Source organism: Gouania willdenowi, chromosome 9 (assembly GCF_900634775.1).
Source record: "Gouania willdenowi chromosome 9, fGouWil2.1, whole genome shotgun sequence".
Classification (NCBI taxonomy): domain Eukaryota; kingdom Metazoa; phylum Chordata; class Actinopteri; order Blenniiformes; family Gobiesocidae; genus Gouania; species Gouania willdenowi.
In genome coordinates this window covers 41,306,242-41,330,088 of record NC_041052.1, presented here as the reverse complement: position 1 = coordinate 41,330,088, position 23,847 = coordinate 41,306,242, and the positions used below count along the sequence as shown (strand labels likewise).

The 23,847-nt window shown below is 37.9% G+C and overlaps 1 pseudogene; it reads right to left on the bottom strand.

Moving 5' to 3' along the window:
* Nucleotides 1-9,824: 9,824 nt before the first annotated feature.
* Nucleotides 9,825-20,991, bottom strand: LOC114470128 (uncharacterized; annotated as a pseudogene).
* Between the last annotated feature and the right edge of the window lie 2,856 nt (nucleotides 20,992-23,847).

Sequence of the window (23,847 nt, the reverse complement as noted above, 5' to 3'; positions counted from 1 at the left end):
AAGAATCAACGCTCAAATAGGTCAAATAATCAAAATCTCTGTCAGACGAGTTTATCCCTCTGACCTTTGACCTTTGCAGAAGAACTGAACCAGTGTGAGAGTGAAAAGGCTTATTACTTTACTTCTTTTAAAACGTACTTAAGTACAAGTAACCATAAAAACAACTTAATTACAGTAACATGAGTACTTGTAATCTGTTACTTTCACATTTGAAAGTGTAAAGGGCATACGTGGAGTTTACGTTGGTGGGGGGCCTTTTATTTTATTTGTTTATTTATTTTTCTGCCCCCTGTGTTTTAGTGTTTTTTTATTCTTTGTAATTGTGTATTTTTCTTTAATTTTGTGTGTTTTTGGAGTCAGTTTTCATCATAACTCTATATTTTGTGATAAGCGCTATGATATGACTTATTGCTGTAATTAACGCTATATAAATAAAGCTGAACGTAATTGAATTTAATTTTGTACTTTTACTTTGGGGGCCACACAAAATTAAGACCAAAGGCCGCATGTGGCCCCCAGGCCGCCAGTTGCCCATTTCTCAAATACAGTAACGTGAGTATTTGTAATCCATTACTTTCACCTCTGCCAGACTCCAAAGTGGAACCAGGCCAGCTGGAGCTTACAGTGGGACACAAAGAAGTTTCCATATTGTTCTCTGATTACTGGAGGCTTTAAAGTCCATCATCCATGAAGTGGATGCACAAGAAAAAGAGAAACAGGCCTGGATGCAGAACAACAGTGTCCTATTATTAGTCTGGAGCACTGGCCTGGCCTCCTCAATGCTCGTCACTCATTGCACGGCTAATGTCACATGACATAGAACATAATGCACCAACTAGAACCTGGGCACGCACGAGTAATGGCTCCTAAACTCAGCCGCCCTGGAGCTAGAAGCTGTCAAAACTCAGCAGTGCATTGTGGGTTCATATTTGTTATACCCCCCACCCCTTCACCCTGTAGAGCAGTGTTTCACAAATGGGGGTACGTGTACCCCTAGGGGTACGTGTTTGCACTACAGGCGTTACGAGAGAAAGAGAGGGGAAAATTAGCAAATGAAAGCATTAAAAATAAGGGCTTTTATGTTTATTTTTAGTTAGAAATGATAATCATGCTGAATATTACCAGCAACTCACAAAACAACTACACAGACACACAAAATAGGAGCAAAAAAAAAAATTGAATGATAAAAAGAACAAACAACAAAATACACAAAATGACACCAGAACACACACATTAAGAGAGAAAAATACTCAATATTACCAGCAACGCACAAAACTATACACAGACACAATAAATGAGGGGAAAATACACAATATCACAACAAAATACACAAAAATAACAGAGAAACGTACAAAACGACATAAGAAACACACACACTGAGAGGGAATTATTGTAATGTAGTTGTAGTCGGACATCAGGGGGTTTGGATTCAAAAATTAGAAAAACGGGGACTAGAGCCAAAACAGTTTGAGAACCACTGCTGTAGAGCAAAATGACTTTTTGATCATGTTTTACATAATATATTACAAATACAGAGGAGCCATAATTAGTGGCAAGTTGTGCCAGTTCAGATCTTTTTCATGCATTTCATTATTATTAATTAGATTTTCATTTGACAAAGTGAAAGTACAGAAAACAGTTCTTTAGGATTTGTCTTTTAATTTGAAAAAAAATAATAATAAAATAAAATAAAGTGCAAATGTATTTTTATTTATTTTTATTTTTATTTATTTTTTTATTAAATCAATTATTAGACATTTCAGGTGACCCCACGTAGGGTCCCAACCCCAAGGCTGAAAAACAATGAAATCCCCCCTTATGTTCAACTACAACATTTTGCTGAGAAAATTCTATGAAAAAAGAACTATGGATCATAATGATATAGCATTAATGAGTGATTACACACTTTTTAAACTAATTTAGTAAATAAATGAATGAAACACTAATTTAGTTCCTTCTGAATAGATTTATTTTATCATTTTTATCATTTCCTGTGATTTCCTCCCAATGTGGAAACAACACTGACTTTTGTATTTTCAGTTCATGTTCAAATTAAGATCATTGTGTGTTTTTAATAACATTTTGTTGTTGTTTGTCTGTTCTTTTAATTATTATTTTTTAATTATTTAATTTATTTTTTGTGTTTTTATTTTCTCTGTGTGTGTGTTTAGTGTTGCTTGGTTGTTTCTTTTATCATTTTGAGCGTTTCTCTGTTTTTTGTGTATTTTAAAGTGATCTTGTGTATTTTTTCCTCATTTATTGTGTCTGTGTTTCTGGTAATAGTAAGTAACTTTGTGTATTGTTGTTTGTTTTGTCTCTTCTTTTTATTATTCAGTCATGATTATCATTGTGAACTAAAAAAAGAAACGTGAAAAAAAAAAAAACCCATTTTTTAAAGCTTTTATTTTGATTTAATTTTCAACTTTCTCAAGTACACCCTGTAGAGCCATCACGTACCCCCATTTGAGAAAACACTGCTGTAGAGTACCACAGCCCCCCCCCCCCCCCAATCTCCATGCAGCCAGCCATACTAAAAACCATTTTCTTTCTAATTAATCAGCCCAATAGCTGCGAGGCTTAAGCTACAATCAATGATCAGGGATGAAAGCTCACGGAGTGTCAATAATTTCCGATGAGCCAAAAAAAAAACAGTCCTGGAGGCTATGGATGCCCCAAATGAAGTGGCCCTGGGGGGTGAGTCGGCCCAGAAAGCCGCGCCCTGCTGCCCTGCTGCACTGGGCTATTGTTGCAGTGCAGTGGGAAACTGTGACCTGCCAGTGGCACGGCTTTCAGCATCACCTATAAAACTGTCATACGCACCAATCACAGCTCTTTTGGGTCAGGTGTCTGCTGCAGCTGCACATGCACTGATTTAAAACATCACATGAGCTCCAAAGCCCTCCACAGGAGACGCAGCCACGAGCGTTGTTCACAAAGACACTCAGTTTGCTACATGTCAAAAGAATAAAAATAAAAAAGCCGTAAGACAAAACCAAAGTAGGACACATCCAGAAGACTGGAATAAAAAACACGTTTTAAAGCTCAGTCATAAGTAGGGGTGTAGTAGGGGTGTACATTGCCATGAATCTGACAATACGATGCACCTCACAATATGATTTATCCTATATTAAACAATACGGTATACATTACAATGTCAATAATTACAAATTTTACCTTTACAAGTACAAAACAGTATACAATTGATTTATATTTATTTATTCATTTATTTATTTTACTTGCGAGAACAAATAAATGGTAAATAACTGTAATTCAAGCACAAATATCAAAAATAAGTGTATGTTTATCAAACTATCAATTTATATTTTATAAAATAAAGTTTAACTTTTGTTTTTACAAAAGATTCTGATTGTGTTAAGTTCTAAAATTATTTTCTTTCAAAGTAACCTCATAAATATGACAAAGTGTCCAGTATGTTTTAGGAAATAAAGTGTAATAAACTTCCAGCTAAAATGCATTGAGGAGTGAGGTAGTTTAAAGCTGGGGTACTCAAATTATTTTCTTCAATTAAAAAAAGATTCTTGTTAGCATCATATAGTATATCGTAAAAAGTAATCATTTCTGAAAAAATCATACGTCTGCGTGTTGTCTGTGCCTTATAGTTAATTATTTAAGTTAATAAAACCCCGGAAGACAAAATCTTGGCGGTCACCCCCTCCAGCTTCAGTCAGAGGATTTAGAGAAAGGAGGGGTGAACAGAGCCCATGAAGGAGCCTCCTCATTGGCTGCCGCAATATATAGTGAAGCGCGTGCACGGTGCTAACACGTACCCATGATGATGACATTTATTTTCGGCAACAAAAAACAAACTAGGAGATGTTTGGATGCATTTTAAGACTGTCAATCTGTGTGTGTGCATGTTCAGCGCTCGTGCGTGACTTCGTGCACTTCCAGAGGAGGAGGTGGGAGGGATTATCAGAGTGGGGGGGGCGGGATTTACGGTTCGAATTCAGACATGCCCCTCTGTCATGGTTCAAGATAATAATAAATCGGTACTTACCACTAAAACAAACGTACATATGTCATTTCATTGAAGAAAAAAAAACGAGGTTTTCACTGTTGGGTCGGACTCGAATGAGAAAATGCGTCTCAATCCACACTCTAACTGTGACACGGTTATTTATTTACTCGCCGTTCATCAGTGACGTGCCGTCAGGGTAGGCAAGGTAGGCAGTGCCTACCTAAAGGTGAATTGACATTTTGATTATTTGTTTTAATTATAATATAATTATAAATTATTTATTTTTCCATTTCCAATAGCCCGCAGAACCTAAAAGTTTGAAAAGTGTCAGCATTTTGTGTGTTTCATTGCCCAAATTACTAAACAGCGCTATTTCTTGGAACAGCTGCAGTCTTTTTTTTTTTTTTCACTCCGCTGTAAGGCAGAGGGAAGCCACGCCCCCTCCCAAAGGCACTCCGTTTTCATTGCGTGTTTTTATGTGTTTGCGCATGCGCAGCCAGGTCCCCAAGATGACAACCATTTACATCCAAAGGCATCGTAGAGAGCTGTCTTTGGACGTAACCGTGCTATGCTAAATGCTATACCTAAGTTCACAGTACATCAGTGAATAGATGCCATGTGACCGCTGCTGCTACGTTTATTTTATTTATTTATTAATTCAGTTTATTTCCGACATGATTACATTCACTTTTTTTTTTTTTTTTGTACATGCTGAAAAAGGAGACGAGAGAAGCAGTTTGCTTCTCTAAGTCCCATCCCCTGTGTTCTCTAGCTCGTGGGCGGGATAACACTACAGTCAGGATGACAGCGCCAGAGATGATAGAGAAACCTTTTTTTTGAGGAAAAATGACAGCTTTTAAAAGATGGAGACCAACACCTGAGTTACCAGACCTTCAGCAAAGGTAAGGTCAGAACATTGTTGGTATTTTCTACAGTGAATGGAACAAAAGGAAGGATTGACTTTGTGGATGCTCCTCACTGAGGCTGTTCTGAGTTGTTGTTGTTGTTATTTTCTCCATTTTCTCTGTGTTTCCAACACAAACAACAGATGTGCTGTCGTGTCATGAGATATATCTTGTTGGAGAGTATGGAGGCTATATTAAATAATTGTTTATGTTTCTTTAATGGTGTTTATGATGTTGATTGTTAGATGGATAAATACTTGTTCATGTGGATCTTGTTGGGTTTTTTCTTTCTTATTATGAATTTTATATTTTGATAAGCACATTGAGATGACTTTGTTGTATATTGCACTATACAAATCAAATTGATTTGAATTGAATTAACACTTGTCAGCAGAAACATGAAAATGTCATTGGTGGTCTCGATTTGCAACGTGCCTACCCAACCCTAGTGGTCACGGCACGTCACTGCCATTCATGTGACTGTTTACTGCTAGATCCTGCGTACATCTGTGGAACCAAACAGGAGTTTAGTCCATCGTGCTTGTCTTCTTTCAGTCTCCAAGACGTCTTCTTCTCACTCTTCTTTCTTGTTTCCGGTTTTATTTCCAAGCAGTCGAGAACGTGCACCAGCGTCATTTGACGTCACGTCTGCAGAACTGCATTGGGGAAACTCACGCCCATAACAGCAGAACAAAATGTATCACACAATGTGTTCAAGGCAATAGAAAGAAATGTGTGTGAACTCATTCTCTTGTTTATTTTACTCAAAGCCTTCTCTGTGCTCCTTTAAAGGGTTAACGTCTGATTCAATATTTTTTTCTAAACCTTTAGTAGGTTTTTAGTCGTTTCTCATTCACTTTGTTTTCAGGCTGTCGGTCCAATTACCAAAACGCCTGTAATTAGTAATGCCTATAGCCGCTAGCGCTCTGGGCCTAAAGATGGACATGGCTCATATGGCTCAGGGGCGATACCATGTGTGAAAGGCTTAGCCATTATTTAAAGCTAATGGGGCAAACGTGGGCGGTGAAAGTCATACAGTTTACACCAGTTCAGTTCCCCAGTATTAGTTAGGAAACAGTGCAAGAACTATTGAAGCTGATTAAAGGAATCCAATGACCTGTGATGACTGTCGTTTATCATCCCAGCTTCATTTACTTGCATCTAGACCAGTTCTTCTCAAATAGCGGTACGTGTACCCAGGGCCCTTGGAACAAACCATCTTGTTGGGCCCCTACTGTAAGTTTTTTTAATCTATTACAATTATATACGCTTTCTTTTTTTCTTCACAATAACACAGAGGTTTCCAACCTTTTTTGGGTCGTGACCCCATTTTGAATATCACAAATGTCCAAAAACCCCAGACACATTTTTCTTCTTGAAAATCATGCTTATTAAATTGTGTTACAAATACTACGGAGCCCCTAAAGGGACACGGATATTTTTTTTGTACTGTGTGCTCATGTAATACTAGTATTGCCTAAGCGAGCACGTAAAGGTAGTTGCTAATCCTCACCCTAACCCTAAGGCTGAATAAAGCTTTACTAGATCCTCTAACATGATTAACTCCTTATGAGCAGAGCATGCAGCCTGATGACTGACGTTTATAATCGCGCACGTAAAACAATTTATGTGTGCGCTTAAAACTATTATGTGCTCCCTTAGAACTACTTTTACTCGCTCACGTACTGTATTAGTTTCACGCGCTCACGTAAAGGTTCCACGCTAGTGCATGGAACCTTTACGTGAGCACGCAATTAAAAAACAATTATCCGTGTCCCTTTAGGGTCTCAGTAAAATACAGAGTAGCCAGGACAAGTGACAAGTGTGCAACCTTAGGCAAGGCAAGGCAAATGTATTAGTATAGCACATTTCATACACAAGGCAACTCAATGTGCTTCACATGATAAAACATTCAATTGTTTAAAATCAATAAGAAAATTTAAAATCATCAACAAAGTTCTTTTAACTTTGATTTAAAAATGTTCACATGTGATGCTGACTTCAGCTCTGCTGCAGTTTGTTTCCACTTCTTTGCAGCATAACAACTAAAAGCAGCATCACCATGGTTACTGTGAGCTCTGGGCTCCACTATCTGACCTGTGTCCATAGATCTCAGAGACCTGCTGGGTTCATACCTGACTAACATCTCACTGATGTATTCTGGACCAAACCCATTCACACATTTATAACCAGCAGCAGACTTTGCAGTCTCCTCTGAGGCTGACTGGGAGTCAGTGTAAAGACTTTAAAACTGGACTAATGTGTTCTGACCTCTTTGTTCTGGTTCAGATCTGATCTGCAGCGTTCTGAACCAGCTGTAGATGTTTGATGAAGACCATTACAATAGTCCAGTCTGCTGGAGATAAAAGCATGGACCAGTTTCTCCTGATCTTTCTGAGTCATTAAACCTTTCACTCTGGAGATGTTCTTTAGGTGGTAGAAGATGTTTTTGTGATAGATTTGATCTGATGCTGAATGTAAGATCTGAGTCAATCAGAATACCAAGGTTTTGACCTGGTCTTTATCTTCTAAAAGATCCAGACTCAGATACTTGCTGACAGCAGTCCTCTTTTCCTTGTTACCAAAGACAATCACCTCCATCTTGTCATGGTTTAGTTGAAGGAAGTTTTCACTCATCCATCAGTTTACTTTTTCTAAGCAGTCACACAATGGGACCATAGTCATCTGGGTTCAGTGATAGATATAGTTGTGTGTCATCTGCGTAGCTCTGATAATCAACCTTACAGTTGTGTAAAATGTGTCCTAAGGAAGCATATAAAGGCTAAACAGAAGAGGTCCAAGAACAGATCCCTGAGGAACCTTAGATATTTTTGTACTGAATTTTTGAACTAGATTTATATTTGAGAATATTAAGTGTAGGATACAGTTGTTTTATATTTATTGTGTGTGATGTGTATTTGAAAAAAAAAAAATTAAAAAAACAAAAAAATTAATCCGTTTTCACCTACTTTTTTTTTCAGGTTTTTCTTTTTACCAATTACTAGACATTATAGGGGACCCCATTTTAATTCCAGGTGACCACACATGGGGTCCTAACCCCAAGGTTGAAAAAAATTAACAATAACTTAATGATTCCATATCCACTGCTTGTATTTTTCAAATCTGTTGTAGTGTAATTTAGTGGTTTATTGACTAATGTGTTTGTGACATACCTTTGCTACAATTTAGGGGGGGCTGGTATTTTTGAGGGAGGGGGTGGGGGAGTGATTATAATTAATAACTATATTTATACATATATATATATATACACTATATAACACACACACAGAGCAAATGTGTGTCTGTTTGTGTGACCAGCGGAAGCTCATCATGAGAGAACAAATGAATCCAATGTAACATTTTGGAAATCAGTCCATTGATTTAATTATGAACACGGTACTCAGCTGTGTTTGTATATTTAGTGATCGAGAAACCAAAGAATTCTATACATGGTGAATCATACACAAATGGTGGTTAAAAAGGGTTCACAGTTACCAGTTATTATTACATCTTCTGACCAAACAACAGCATAGAATTCATCAAACAATTGACACAAATCTGAGATGGCAATATTTAGTAGATTTACCTTCACTATGACAGCTTTACAGTGTGAGCCTGTCAAATATGGCATTAAAAACCTGTGTTATATTGTGATTGTCCCACACAGTGCCAGCCCGAGCTTCTTTGGCCAGGGTTTCTTTTGGCACCCCCCTATGTGATGTTTTTTGGGGGAGGACAGAATTAAATATATAGAACGTCTCCAGATTCACACCAACCACAATGTGTGTAACATATACAATAATTAATGATAAAATGAGGCTGGCGGCCGCTTTCTGCTTCATTTTAGCTGCAGTACCAAAACATGAACTGATGAAATCCAAAATGCAGCTTGAAATGTTCAGAACCTCCTGTTACTTAAAGATGAGAGAGTAAAGTAGCTCAAATTAAGCAGTGTTATTATTTATGATGTTCTACATGATATCAGAATCAGAATTCCTTTATTGATCCCAGGGGGAAATTGTTTTTGTTTCAGCCACAGAACACATCACAAGGAAAGAACAAAAACATTAACAAAGACAAAGAATAACAATAAATAAGTGTATAATTAAGTAAAGATTGTTAAAAATAGGGGTCAGAAACACACACATTACAGTAGTAGAAAAAAAGTAGGATAGATAATAATAATAATAATAATAGTAGTAGTAGTAATAATAATAATGATAATAATAATAATAATAATATACAAATATATACCAATATGATTCAGATATTTACAAAATAATACAAATATACAAATATGATTTAGATATATACACCAATCAAGCTGTGAAGTTACAAAGATAAATTATACAGTTTGATCTCCACAGGCAGGAATAATTTCCTGTGGCGTTCTGTAGAGCACCATGGTTGGATCAGCCTGGTGCTGAAGGTTCTAAAGGTCCCAAAGGTGCTGAAGGTTCTTCTGTAATTGACCAGCACATCATGGAGTGGGTGGGACACATTTACCAGGATGGATTTCACCTTGGACAGGCTCCTCCTCTCTGTCAGAGTCACTGACCTTGTGGATGAGTCTGTAGGTGTCTGTGACCCTCAGTCTGTTCCCCCAGCAACAACAGCGTAGAGGATCACACTCGCCACCACTGACTCATTAAACATCCTCAGCATTTTCCTGCAGATGTTGAAGGACCTCAGCTTTGGTCCTTCCTGTAGAGGGAGTCAGTGTTCCTCCCCCCAGTCCAGTTTATTGTCAATCACCACCCCCAGGTATTTGTTCTCCTCCACAATGTCCACACTGACCTCCTGGATGGAGACAGGACTGACTGGCCTCTTGGTTCTCCTCAGGTCCACAATCAGCTCCTTGGGCTTTGTCACATTGAGCTTGTAGATGGTTCCGCTCACTCCATGTGACAAAGCTGTCCACAGCAGCCCTGTGCTCCATCTCATCCCCCTCCCTGATACATCAAAACCACTGCAGAGTCATCGGAGAACTTCTGGAGATGACAGGTGTCAGTGCAGTAGCTGACGTCCGTGGTATAGGTGGTGAAGAGGAAGTGAGAGAGGACAGTCCCTTGAGGGGCACAGGTGTTGCTGACCACTTTGTCAGACACACAGTGTCTCAGACGTACATACTGTGGTCTGCCAGTTAAGTAGTCCACAATCCAGGACACAATGGAGGAGTCATCCTGCATCTCTGTCAGCTTCTCACCCAGTAGAGCCAGACGTATGGTGTTAAAAGCACTGGAAAAGTCAAAGAACATGACTCTCACAGTGCTCACCACCACGTCCAGGTGAGAGTAGACATGGTTGAGCAGGAAGGTGATGGCGTCCTCAACTCCAACCTTGGGCTGGTAGGCAAACTGTAGTGCAGGGGTCACCAACCTTTTTGAAACCAAGAGCTACTTCTTGGGTACTGATTAATGCGAAGGGCTACCAGTTTGATACACACTTAAATAATAATTAGGGAGATTTTCAAAAGAGCGGGGGGGAAGGGGGGGGGGGGGGGGGTAGTTTTGCTTTTTAAAGAGTAAATGAAATAATTCAATAGTTCTTTTATTTGAAAAACACATATAAAGTAAAGAACACATTCCACAGTACCCGTGCAAATGGTAAATGGTGGTAGTAGTAGAATAAATAAAATAAATAACATAAAATTAAACAAAAAGGCATACATTGCATAAATTATCCATCAATCTATGCAATGTATGCTTGAAATAAAAATAATCACAAAAGGAAAATTAAACATAGCCTAGTGGATACAACACTGGATCATGTGCTTTAATATGTGAAATACACTTTAACATGGAGGGATAGACTTGCTGTAAATCACTAAGTTAGACACAGGTAGGATAGAATAAAATGATACATGAGATGAAAAGCATTTAAAAGTCCAACAACGTAGATTATGGCATATAGAAGAAACTTTAATCCACCTTCACTGAACGCTGAATGCATGCACACTCCCAGCTGCTGGTGGACGCTGATTTTGTCAGGGAGGGAGGAAACAGATTGGAACAACAACCGCTCAATCCACTGCTTTATATCCAGACAAGCGCACACTGAGTGCAGTGTTTGCTGGTTCTCTGTTCCAGTTACTTGTTTTCTCTGTGCATCACTACAAACAACAGACTTGAGTTTCAGTTTCAGTTTAGTTTATTTCAATAGGAGACAGTGAAATTTAATAAAACACATCATTAAACATGAGTAAAAAAGCCAGAATTAGCCACGGAGGCTATTTTTCATCTGTAGTCCCCTGGCCATGATGTTAAAAAAGCAAATAAAATACATTAAATACAATAACATGACAAACATACATGATAGAAAAAATAGCTCACAGTTAATGATGCAGGTGTAAAAAGCCCTGTATGTGCTCTGCTGTTTAACAGTCTCTGGTTCCTCTAACGGACCAGACGGACTGACTGAAGGTGCTTTTACGCAGAGGGATCACACAGTCACCTCTGACAGAGCCTCTAGTGAGCCGCTCACTACTGTTCCTCTGACTAATGAGACCTGCACAGGGGAACAGGAGCCAAACTATGTGTTGCTTTGTACATCAAGCATAGATTTGCAAATTTGTGAAGATCTGGCCAGAACTTTTCCAGAATCAAGCAGTGGTGGTGATATTAGTTTTTTTGTCCATTACTTTGATAGCTTTCTTATATAAGGTTTCTAATGGCCTTAAAGTATTCTGATTAGCTTGGGACCAGCTTGTTAGACAATAATTAAAATGGCTAAAAATCATTGAGTGTAAAAACATTTTTGAGTCTTCAGTTGACACTTCATACCTGATTGATCTAAAATTTGAAAGATTAAGTTTGATGTTTTGCATATCTTATCAACGTGCGCTTTAAAGGTGAGATGTGAATCAATCACCAGTCCAAGATATTTATATTTGGGGACCGTCAGTAGTTTTTCCCCCGCAGCATAAATTTCAGGATCATGGGAAGAATTCTTGGTTTTACTAAAAACATGGAAATGGTTTTGGAAACATGAAGCTGCAAGCAGCACTTTTTCAGCCAAGATGTAACGTGTTCCATTGATTTGGTGAGTTTGGCTGCAACAAGATCTTTGGAGCGACCATGACAAAATAGAACCGTATCGTCTGCGTACATTATGCACTCGACTTCGGGGCAGATCATTAATGTAAAGGCTGAACAAAAGGGGACCTAAAATTGATCCCTGTGGTTCTCCTGTGGCAATCAAAAGTGGCTCAGACTTACAGTTATTAATTGCCACACACTGAGTACGACCACGCAGATAGATTCCACCCAATTCACCATAATATCAGAGAAATTGAAATCTGAGAGTTTTGAGCAGAGGACAGCATGATTTACAGTATCGAAAGCTTCCTGAGGTCCAAGAACACCGCCCCTACGACACCACCCATGTCCAGAAAGATTTATTTTCTCAATAATAGGCAAGTGGCCATCTTTGTTGAGTGTTTGGCTCTAAAACCAAACTGCATGTGGTGGAGAGAGGGGGAGCTGCTGTTTAAATGGTTGGACTATGTGCTCTGATACCCATTTCTCTGCTGTTTTGGAGATGGCTGGGAGAATGCTTATGGGTCGATAGTCATTTAAACGAGCTTAAGTTAGTAAGATTTAAATATTGGTGTAACTATTGCCAATTTCCATGCATTGGGAAACTGTCCATTTGTGACAGAGATATTTATAATGGAGGCAATGGGACCAGCTAAAGCTGAACCAAGCTCTTTAAGCACGCTGGTATCGATCCCAAAGACGTCCTTAGCTTTAGATGATCTAAGGGCCCTGATAATGTTTTTAACTTTTGGTCTCAGTTATGTTTGAAATGGAAAGGGATTGTGTTACAGATTAACTTTGGCTTCCTTAAGAAGTTTCAATTGAAATTCATTTCCATTTGTTTACATTTATTCTTGTGGTGATCACCTGTCATTTTTTTTATTTGTCCCAAATCATTTTAGAATTTCCTCCGCACAGAATTCAATGCTGCAATAAAGAAATTGGCTTTTCTCATTTCTTTCACCACCTTGTTTCTCAGTGAGACAAACTAAAGCCTGGATCCAGTTCTGACAGCCACCTTTAAGGCCTTGTCCCGTTCTTTCAATACATTTAGAAAATATTCATTTAACCAAGGAAGACAGTTCTTCTTGGCCTTTAATTTAATTTTTTGGGTAAATGTGGTCATAATTTCATGATTTTTGTCTGAAAAATTTGAACAGTCAGGGTCTAAATCAAATCCATTGATCAATTCATCCCAATTTATTTGTTGGATTTCATTTTTGAAGTTTTTTGTTCATGTTTAGGTATTCTTAAAAATTCAGTAGCAGCCAGTGGTCATTTAATTTTCTAGACACCATTATAAAATTGTGATCAGACAATCCAGTGAGCATATTAAATGACTTCATGATCCTTTCTGGCCTATTAGTAAAAGCTAAGTCAGTTTGAGTGACTTGTAATTCTTGTTGGGCCATTAATTACCTGAGTCATGTTCATTTCATCCACAACCTTTTTCAAACTTCTCCTTCCTTGGTTAACATCCCAATTTATGTTTAAGTCACCCATAATTATTACCTCTTTGCTATGATTTCATTGTTTTAGTAACAATTCTAGTTTCTCATAAAAATCAATAGGGATGTAACGATTAATCGTAAGGCAGTTAAAAATCGATTCGTAGGTATCACGGTTGATATCGATTTTCTGAAAATTGAATCGCAGATACTTTTTTTAACCAGCAGATCCACAAGTGTAGGCGGCGGGCGGAGTCTGCTAATACTTTCTTTCTGCCGCCTTCTAACGCTTAAATATGTTAATAAATGATTCATTGCCCCTTTAGCACCGAAAGAATATCTGTAATATTACTTGAATATCTGTAAAAGTCAGTTTTTCTATTAGCTCTGTCTGCTAGCATAGCTTCTCTTCTTCACTGCTAGAATAGCTGCATGCCAACCGACCACTGTGTTACCAGCGCCCTCTGCTGGTCCAAAACAAATATAACGTAAATCAGTGCAATCACGGTTTTTTTTTTTTTTAAAGTCCAATTGTTAAGGCACAAAATACATTTCAGTTGCACTTTTAAAAGAAAAAGAACTATTATGCAGTTTTGCATTGTTTATTATAGAACCAGAATTTAAATGAATAGGCTTCATTTTCATTTGTATTATTCCTTTATTTATTTCATTCAAGATTTATTTTTAGTTAAATTGCATTGTTTTGAATTGTTTATCAAGGAATTCTTTTGACAATGAAAAATAAAAGGAAAATAGTACAGTATTTTCTAGTTTTTTTCCCAAAAAAAAAATTTGTCTACAGTCCTATTTTGTAAAATAAATCGTGAGAGAATCGTATCGTGAATCGAATCGTATCGGGAGTTGAGTGAATCGTTACATCCCTAAAAATCAACATTTAATGTAAATACAAACTAAAGTCAAAGACATTTGCAGTGACATGGTTACATTTAGGGAAAGAAATTCCAATTTATTGTCATTTGTGACTTTTATTTCATTACATTAAAAAGTGTCTTTTGCTTGAATCATAACTCCACCTCCTTGGTGGTGTTATGATTTACATGACGGAGCACCCTCGGTGTCTGCCACGTTGTAAACAACTTTCAGGTTCGTGGGGACCAGTTCACTCCAGCCAGGGATGTAGAAGTAGATCCTCTAAGGTTGGACGTTGATTTGGGTCCAAGGCCAGACACTGGCTCAAGAAGTCATTGCATTCTTTTGATACATTCTTCAGCACCTCTTTGTCTTTTTTCATGTAAACTGATGTATCAAAATTGACCCTAGTACAGGTCATATGTAGCATGACTCCGATTTGCCATATTGTCGTTGCCTCGGCCATGTAAGTTTCCCCACAAATATGTTCTGGTGGTCCATATTCTGGAGTTCCATAGAACCTACTGAAGGGCTCGTTTTCTACGAAATCCCCACAGCCGAAGTCGATGACTCTGATCTCAGGAGTTCCTTTGCTCCTATTAACCAGGAAGTTTTCAGGCTTCAAGTCCCGGTGGAAGACGCCATTTTTGTGCATTAGCAATGCAGTGTTGGTGATCTGTTTGAAGATGACCTTGACCTGGTCCTCTGGTATATGATTTACTTCAAAAAGTAATCTATCCCGTCCACTGTGTCCGGCGGTCGTTCCATGACGATAATCACCTCCGTCTCCAGGTGAAAGACGTCCATGAGGCCAATCACGGCGGGGTTTACAAAGCTGTCGTCACAGAGACGACCGGCCGCCTGCTCCATGAGGAACACCTCCAAGATCTCATTGTAAACATTACCCTGACAGTTCACTTGAACAAACCGCATGACCTTTTTGGGGATGTGTTAATGGCCACAGGTGTAGAAGTGGACCGACGTTCTCCAGCGTAAACCTGTGAAAATCCACCTTCACCGAGCAGTTTCTCTTCTTTGTACCTGCTTGTGAACTCCTCGCTGCTCCTTAGGACAGCTGAATTACGGTGGAATGTTGTTGTTATGGCATCAGGGTGATGACAAGAATATTCCAGTACTTCAAGGAAAAGTCATTCAAGTCTGTTGAAGATACATTAGAGTTTGAACCGGTGGAAGATGAAGGTAAAGACGGTATAGTTGCCCAGTTCCAACTCTTTGGATTTATGATGGTCCTACTACAACCAAACCCTGATGAATCTGAAGATATGGTTGACAAGTCTGGAAACAAGATGTCCTGACTGAATATTTCTTTGACTTCAGTGTCTCCCTCATGGTGCTCATCATCCTCCTGCTGTGGTATCTGCTGTGGGATGCAGCTCCGCTCCACATCTTTGGATTTGTCCTTTTTAAACTTTTGGAAAAACTTCCTAAAGTGTCTTTTAGTGCTAAAAATAGCCCTATGTAAAAATGAGGGCTTATTATTATTATTATTATTATTTTTCTATTATTGTTCTTTTTGAAAAGTTTCCTCACACAGCCAAACATGGTGACATATAATTTAGAACTGAATGAACATAAAAGGCAACAAAAGAACCAGTAGCAACTTCACCTCAATGACATCACAGAACATACACATCAAAGGCCGACTGTTGATGATGTCATAGGTTCATTTCCTGTGAGCTTATTTCATGATAAATAATGTAAATAAAACAACAAAACGACTAAGATCACACAATAAACAACTCAAACACAAAATGACTCCATTAAGACTAAAATAACAAAAACACACAAACAGGCTGAGGCAGAAAAATATCCTCAATTATTTTTAAACATGTATTTATTTTACATGTATCTTACAGACTTAATTTGCACTGAATGTGAAAATAACTAGTCCTTTGTAACAAAGTAACTTACCCAACACTGCATGTAAGTTACCAATGCAATAATATGCCTTGATCAACTTTAAATCATCTAAAACCCATATCTTATGATATGCAGACATATTATCAGATTATACCTGACATAAAACAGACTCTGTGGTTCAAGACATTTTTAGCCTCATTATGTTTCAGTCAACATATTTCATTCACCTAGGAATGCTTTGTATGATTGTACATGTGTATGTCTACAACATTATGTACAGTAGTTTTATTTCTTTTCTTCTTAAAATGAAACATTTTCATAAAATTCTACTGATCTTAAAGTAAATTAAAGTAGATGAAAAAGGCAGTCTTTATGAAAGAGTGGTATAATTTACTAGATAATTAATATAACGATACAGTGATGTCAGAAAAAGGGGAATTTCTCTGTAACATTAGACATTAAACATTGAATGTTGGCAAAATCATAGAGGATTTTATATAAAACCTCAACACAAGTGCAAAAAGTAGAGGTAAGAAGATTTGGCAGTTTTTATGGGTGTCACTGTCACCCACATAGTCAGCGCTGCTGCTCATCACCTTTAAAATGTGGCATCATTTAAAAAGGAAATAAACAGACTTTCTAATGATTTAAGATTTATTTCTCAGAATCATTGTTAAAAAAATCTAATACATGAACACATTTCCTTACTATTTGTGTTAAATATTACTCTCACAATAAACACACGTAAAAAACAAAAAAAATTCCTATTTTATCATCATGAATTCCAAACCTATAGAGAACATGTCAGTGATGGTTGTGATGTATGGCCACAGTTATTCTGATTGGCTAAAAGACATAAAGCTACACTCATGGATCTTTGATTGTTGTATATATCTGTATTATATTTGTACATTTCTATATTACTATTATTATTATTATTATTATTATTATTATTATTATTATTATTATTTATCTAAAAAAAATGTTTCTATTGTAATGTGTGCACTTGTATTTAATCCTTATTTAATTAACAGGATTTTACTTAATTATGTGCGCTTTTCTTTGTTTCGTGTTTCTATTTCTATTTCTGATTCTGAATGTGACGTAAAGCCAATCCAACACTGCCCCCAGCTGCTCATCTACGGCACTGCATGTTAAAAACAGAATTAACAGAAAAACAACAGAACTTTAGATCATCTAAATCGGTTCATTTTCAATTTTTGTTTCTAAAACCAAAAAACAAAAATACCAGAGGACAAGAACAAAATAAAATATATAAATCTCCTCACATGTCTCGCTGAAAAACTTTCACTTTGGTGCGATATCTTTGCAGCAATTTCTGCAGATGACAAGCCTTGTTTGTGAAAGTGTCTATTTGTACGGCTGCCGCATGGACAACCCCTGGTGCTATTGGTATGGTTAGCGAACTACACGTATGTAGCGTCTCAGGGTTAGGGTTAGGATAAGGTTTAGTCTTAGTCACACGACCTAAACTGGCTAACAATGACTGACCTATCACGTGACCTAAACTGGCAAAAAGGGGTGCAGCGTACAAATGGTAAATGGACTTGATTTTATATAGAGCTTTATCACCACTGAAACAGTCTCAAAGCGCTTTACATATCAGCTCATTCACCCAATCACTCTCACATTCACACACCAGTGGGACAGGACTGCCATGCAAGGCGCTAGTCGACCACTGGGAGCAACTTAGGGTTCAGTGTCTTGCTCAAGGACACTTCGACACATAGTCAGGTACTGGGATCGAACCCCCAACCTCTCGATCAGAAGACGACCCACTACCACCTGAGCCACAGTCGCCCAAATGGAACCAAATGGAACCAAAAACCAAACCAAAAACCATGGAAACGGTTTTGGAAACATGAAGCTGCAAGCAGCACTTTTTCAGCCAAGATGTAACGTGTTCCATTGATTTGGTGAGTTTGGCTGCAACAAGATCTTTGGAGCGACCATGACAAAATAGAACCGTATCGTCTGCGTACATTATGCACTCGACTTCGGGGCAGATCATTAATGTAAAGGCTGAACAAAGGGGACCTAAAATTGATCCCTGTGGTTCTCCTGTGGCAATCAAAAGTGGCTCAGACTTACAGTTATTAATTGCCACACACTGAGTACGACCACGCAGATAAGATTCCACCCAATTCACCATAATATCAGAGAAATTGAAATCTGAGAGTTTTGAGCAGAGGACAGCATGATTTACAGTATCGAAGCTTTCCTGAGGTCCAAGAACACCGCCCCTACGACACCACCCATGTCCAGAAAAGATTTTTTTCTCAATAAATAGGCAAGTGGCCATCTTTGTTGAGTGTTTGGCTCTAAAGCCAAACTGCATGTGGTGGAGAGAGGGGGAGCTGCTGTTTAAATGTTGGACTATGTGCTCTGATACCCATTTCTCTGCTGTTTTGGAGATGGCTGGGAGAATGCTTATGGGTCGATAGTCATTTAACGAGCTTAAGTTAGTAAGATTTAAATATTGGTGTAACTATTGCCGATTTCCATGCATTGGAAAACTGTCCATTTGTGACAGAGATATTTATAATGGAGGCAATGGGACCAGCTAAAGCTGAACCAAGCTCTTTAAGCACGCTGGTATCGATCCCAAAGACGTCCTTAGCTTTAGATGATCTAAGGGCCCTGATAATGTTTTTAACTTTTGGTCTCAGTTATGTTTGAAATGGAAAGGGATTGTGTTACAGATTAACTTTGGCTTCCTTAAGAAGTTTCAATTGAAATTCATTTCCATTTGTTTACATTTATTCTTGTGGTGATCACCTGTCATTTTTTTTATTTGGTCCCAAATCATTTTAGAATTTCCTCGCACAGAATTCAATGCTGCAACAAAGAAATTGGCTTTTCTCATTTCTTTCACCACCTTGTTTCTCAGTGAGACAAACTAAAGCCTGGATCCAGTTCTGACAGCCACCTTTAAGGCCTTGTCCCGTTCTTTCAATACATTTAGAAAATATTCATTTAACCAAGGAAGACAGTTCTTCTTGGCCTTTAATTTATATTTTTTGGGTAAATGTGGTCATAATTTCATGATTTTTGTCTGAAAAATTTGAACAGTCATGGTCTAAATCAAATCCATTGATCAATTCATCCCAATTTGTTTGTTGGATTTCATTTTTGAAGTTTTTTTGTTCATGTTTAGGTATTCTTAAAAATTCAGTAGCAGCCAGTGGTCATTTAATTTTCTAGACACCATTATAAAATTGTGATCAGACAATCCAGTGAGCATATTAAATGACTTCATGATCCTTTCTGGCCTATTAGTAAAAGCTAAGTCAGTTTGAGTGACTTTGTAATTCTTGTTGGGCCATTAATTACCTGAGTCATGTTCATTTCATCCACAACCTTTTTCAAACTTCTCCTTCCTTGGTTAACATCCCAATTTATGTTTAAGTCACCCATAATTATTACCTCTTTGCTATGATTTCATTGTTTTAGTAACAATTCTAGTTTCTCATAAAAATCAACATTTAATGTAAATAACTAAAGTAAAAGACATTTGCAGTGACATGGTTACATTTAAGCAAAGAAATTCCAATTTATTGTCATTTGTGACTTTTATTTCATTACATTTAAAAGTGTCTTTTGCTTAATCATAACTCCACCTCCTTGGTGGTGTTATGATTTACATGACGGAGCACCCTCGGTGTCTGCCACGTTGAAACAACTTTTAGGTTTGTGGGGACCAGTTCACTCCAGCCAGGGATGTAGAAGTAGATCCTCTAAGGTTGGACGTTGATTTGGGTCCAAGGCCAGACACTGGCTCAAGAAGTCATTGCATTCCTTCGATACATTTTCAGCATCTCTTGTCTTTTCATGTACCACGATGTATCGAAACAGACCCTGGTACAGGTCATATGTAGCATGACTCCGATTTGCCATACCGTCGTTGCCTCGGCCATGTAAGTTTCCCCATCAATATGTTCTGGTGGTCCATATTCTGGAGTTCCATAGAACCTACTGAAGGGCTCGTTTTCTACGAAATCCCCACACCAAAGTCTATGACTCTGATCTCAGGAGTTCCTTTGCTCCTATTAACCAGGATGTTTTCCAGCTTCAAGTCCCGGTGGAAGACGCCATTTTTGTGCATTAGCAATGCGGCGTTGATGATCTGTTTGAAGATGACCTTGGCCTGGTCCTCTGGTATATGATTTACTTCAAATAAGTAACTCCCCATCCACTGTGTCCGGCGGTCGTTCCATGACGATAATCACCTCCGTCTCCAGGTGAAAGACGTCCATGAGGCCAATCACGGCGGGGTTTACAAAGCTGCCGTCACAGAGACGACCGGCCGCCTGCTCCATGAGGAACACCTCCAAGATCTCATTGTAAACATTACCCTGACAGTTCACTTTCACAACTCCACGTCCTTCTTGGAGATATGTTTAATGGCCACAGGTGTAGAAGTGGACCGACGTTCTCCAGCGTAAACCTGTGAAAATCCACCTTCACCGAGCAGTTTCTCTTCTTTGTACCTGCTTGTGAACTCCTCGCTGCTCCTCAGGACAGCTGAATTGGTGGAATGTTGTTTTTATGGCATCAGGGTGATGACAAGAATATTCCAGCACTTTAAGGAAAGAGTCATTCAAGTCTGTTGAAGATACATTAGAGTTTGAACCAGTGGAAGATGAAGGAAAGACGGTATCGTTTCCCAGGTCCAACTCTTTGGATTTATGATGGTCCTACTACAACCAAACCCTGATGAATCTGAAGATATGTTGACAAGTCTGGAAAAAGATGTCCTGACTGAATATTTCTTTGTTCAGTGTCTCCCTCATGGTGCTCATCATCCTCCTGCTGTGGTATCTGCTGTGGGATGCAGCTCCGCTCCACATCTTTGGATTTGTCCTTTTTAAACTTTTGGAAAAACTTCCTAAAGTGTCTTTTAGTGCTAAAAAATAGCCCTATGTAAAAATGAGGGCTTATATTATTATTATTATTATTATTTCTATTATTGTTTTTTTGAAAAGTTTCCTCACACAGCCAAACATGGTGACATATAATTTAGAACTGAATGAACATAAAAGGCAACAAAGAACCAGTAGCAACTTCACTCAATGACATCACAGAACATACACATCAAAGGCCGACTGTTGATGATGTCATAGGTTCATTTCCTGTGAGCTTATTTCATGATAAATAATGTAAATAAAAACAACAAAATGACTAAGATCACACAATAAACAACTCAAGCACAAAATGACTCCATTAAGACATAAAATAACAAAAACAACAAAACAGGCTGAAGCAGGAAAATATCCTCAATTATTTTTAAACATGTATTTATTTTACATGTATTTACAGACTTAATTTGCACTGAATGTGAAAATAACTAGTCCTTTGTAACAAAGTAACTTACCCAACACTGCATGTAAGTTACCAATGCAATAATATGCCTTGATCAACTTTAAATCATCTAAAACCCATATCTTATGATATGCAGACATATTATCAGATTATACCTGACATAAAACAGACTCTGTGGTTCAAGACATTTTTAGCCTCATTATGTTTCATCAACATATTTCATTCACCTAGGAATGCTTTGTATGATTGTACATGTGTATGTCTACAACATTATGTACAGTAGTTTTATTTCTTTTCTTCTTAAAATGAACATTTTCATAAAATTCTACTGATCTTAAAGTAAATTAAAGTAGATGAAAAAGGCAGTCTTTATGAAAGAGTGGTATAATTCCTACTAGATTATTAATATAACGGTACAGTGATGTCAGAAAAAGGGGAATTTCTCTGTAACATTAGACATTAAACATTGAATGTTGGCAAAATCATAGAGGATTTTATATAAAACCTCAACACAAGTGCAAAAAGTAGAGATAAAAGATTTGGCAGTTTTTATGGGTGTCACTGTCACCCACATAGTCAGCGCTGCTGCTCATCACCTTTAAAATGTGGCATCATTTAAAAAGGAAATAAACAGACTTTCTAATGATAAGATTTATTTCTCAGAATCATTGTTACAAAAAATCTAATACATGAACACATTTCCTAACTATTTGTGTTAAATATTACTCTCACAATAAACACACGTAAAAAAACAAAAAAAATTCCTATTTTAATCATGAATTCCAAACCTATAGAGAACATGTCAGTGATGGTTGTGATGTATGGCCACAGTTATTCTGATTGGCTAAAAGACATAAAGCTACACTCATGGATCTTTGATTGTTGTATATATCTGTATTATATTTGTACATTTCTATATTACTATTATTATTATTATTATTATTATTATTATTATATTATTATTATTATTTTATCTAATAAAAAATGTTTCTATTGTAATGTGCACTTGTATTTAATCCTTATTTAATTAACAGGATTTTACTTAATTATGTGCGTTTTTCTTTGTTTTGTGTTTCTATTTCTATTTCTGATTCTGAATGTGACGTAAAGCCAATCCAACACTGCCCCCAGCTGCTCATCTACGGCACTGCATGTTAAAAACAGAATTAACAGAAAAACAACAGAACTTTAGATCATCTAAATCGGTTCATTTTCAATTTTTGTTTCTAAAACCAAAAAACAAAAATACCAGAGGACAAGAACAAAATAAAATATATAAATCTCCTCACATGTCTCGCTGAAAAACTTTCACTTTGGTGCGATATCTTTGCAGCAATTTCTGCAGATGACAAGCCTTGTTTGTGAAAGTGTCTATTTGTACGGCTGCCGCATGGACAACCCCTGGTGCTATTGGTATGGTTAGCGAACTACACGTATGTAGCGTCTCAGGGTTAGGGTTAGGATAAGGTTTAGTCTTAGTCACACGACCTAAACTGGCTAACAATGACTGACCTATCACGTGACCTAAACTGGCAAATAGGGGCGCTGCGTACAAATGGTAAATGGTAAATGGACTTGATTTATATAGAGCTTTATCACCACTGAAACAGTCTCAAAGCGCTTTACATATCAGCTCATTCACCCAATCACTCTCACATTCACACACCAGTGGGACAGGACTGCACATGCAAGGCGCTAGTCGACCACTGGGAGCAACTTAGGGTTCAGTGTCTTGCTCAAGGACACTTCGACACATAGTCAGGTACTGGGATCGAACCCCCAACCTCTCAATCAGAAGACGACCCTACCACCTGAGCCACAGTCACCCAAATGGAACCAAATGGAACCAAAAACCAAATGGAACCAAAAACCAAACAAGCAGTATTTTTCTGTTTAAATCTGGTTCTGTTTGTGTGATATTTGGATATTTACGAGCAGAGGCGTCGCAACAGGGTAGGCAACACAGGCGACTGCCTAGGAACCTGAGCTGAAGGGGGCCCCCAAGGGACGGCTGACGGTCAATTTCAATGACAAAATAATAAAACCGCTTTGAGACGCTGCAGCGACAGAGCATCAAAAATCCCCTGCCAGGACCCTTTCTGAGTAGTCACTAGCTAGTTGCTAGTAGGGGCCCCGACAGACGGCAGATATCAGTGTGACAAACTTGACACGTTACATTGATGCGTCCGGAACCTCCCTAATGGGGCCCCACTACTACAGGTCGCTGCATCAACGTGTAACAGTCTTATTTTCCCACAGGAGCAATTAATCTATCAATTATCTGTGTCATGTGACCATTTAGCGGTATCAATAAACTATTAAAAAAAAAAAAAAAAAAAAAAAAAAAAGGCGGAATTGATGTGCTCCTCATCAATACACATTTT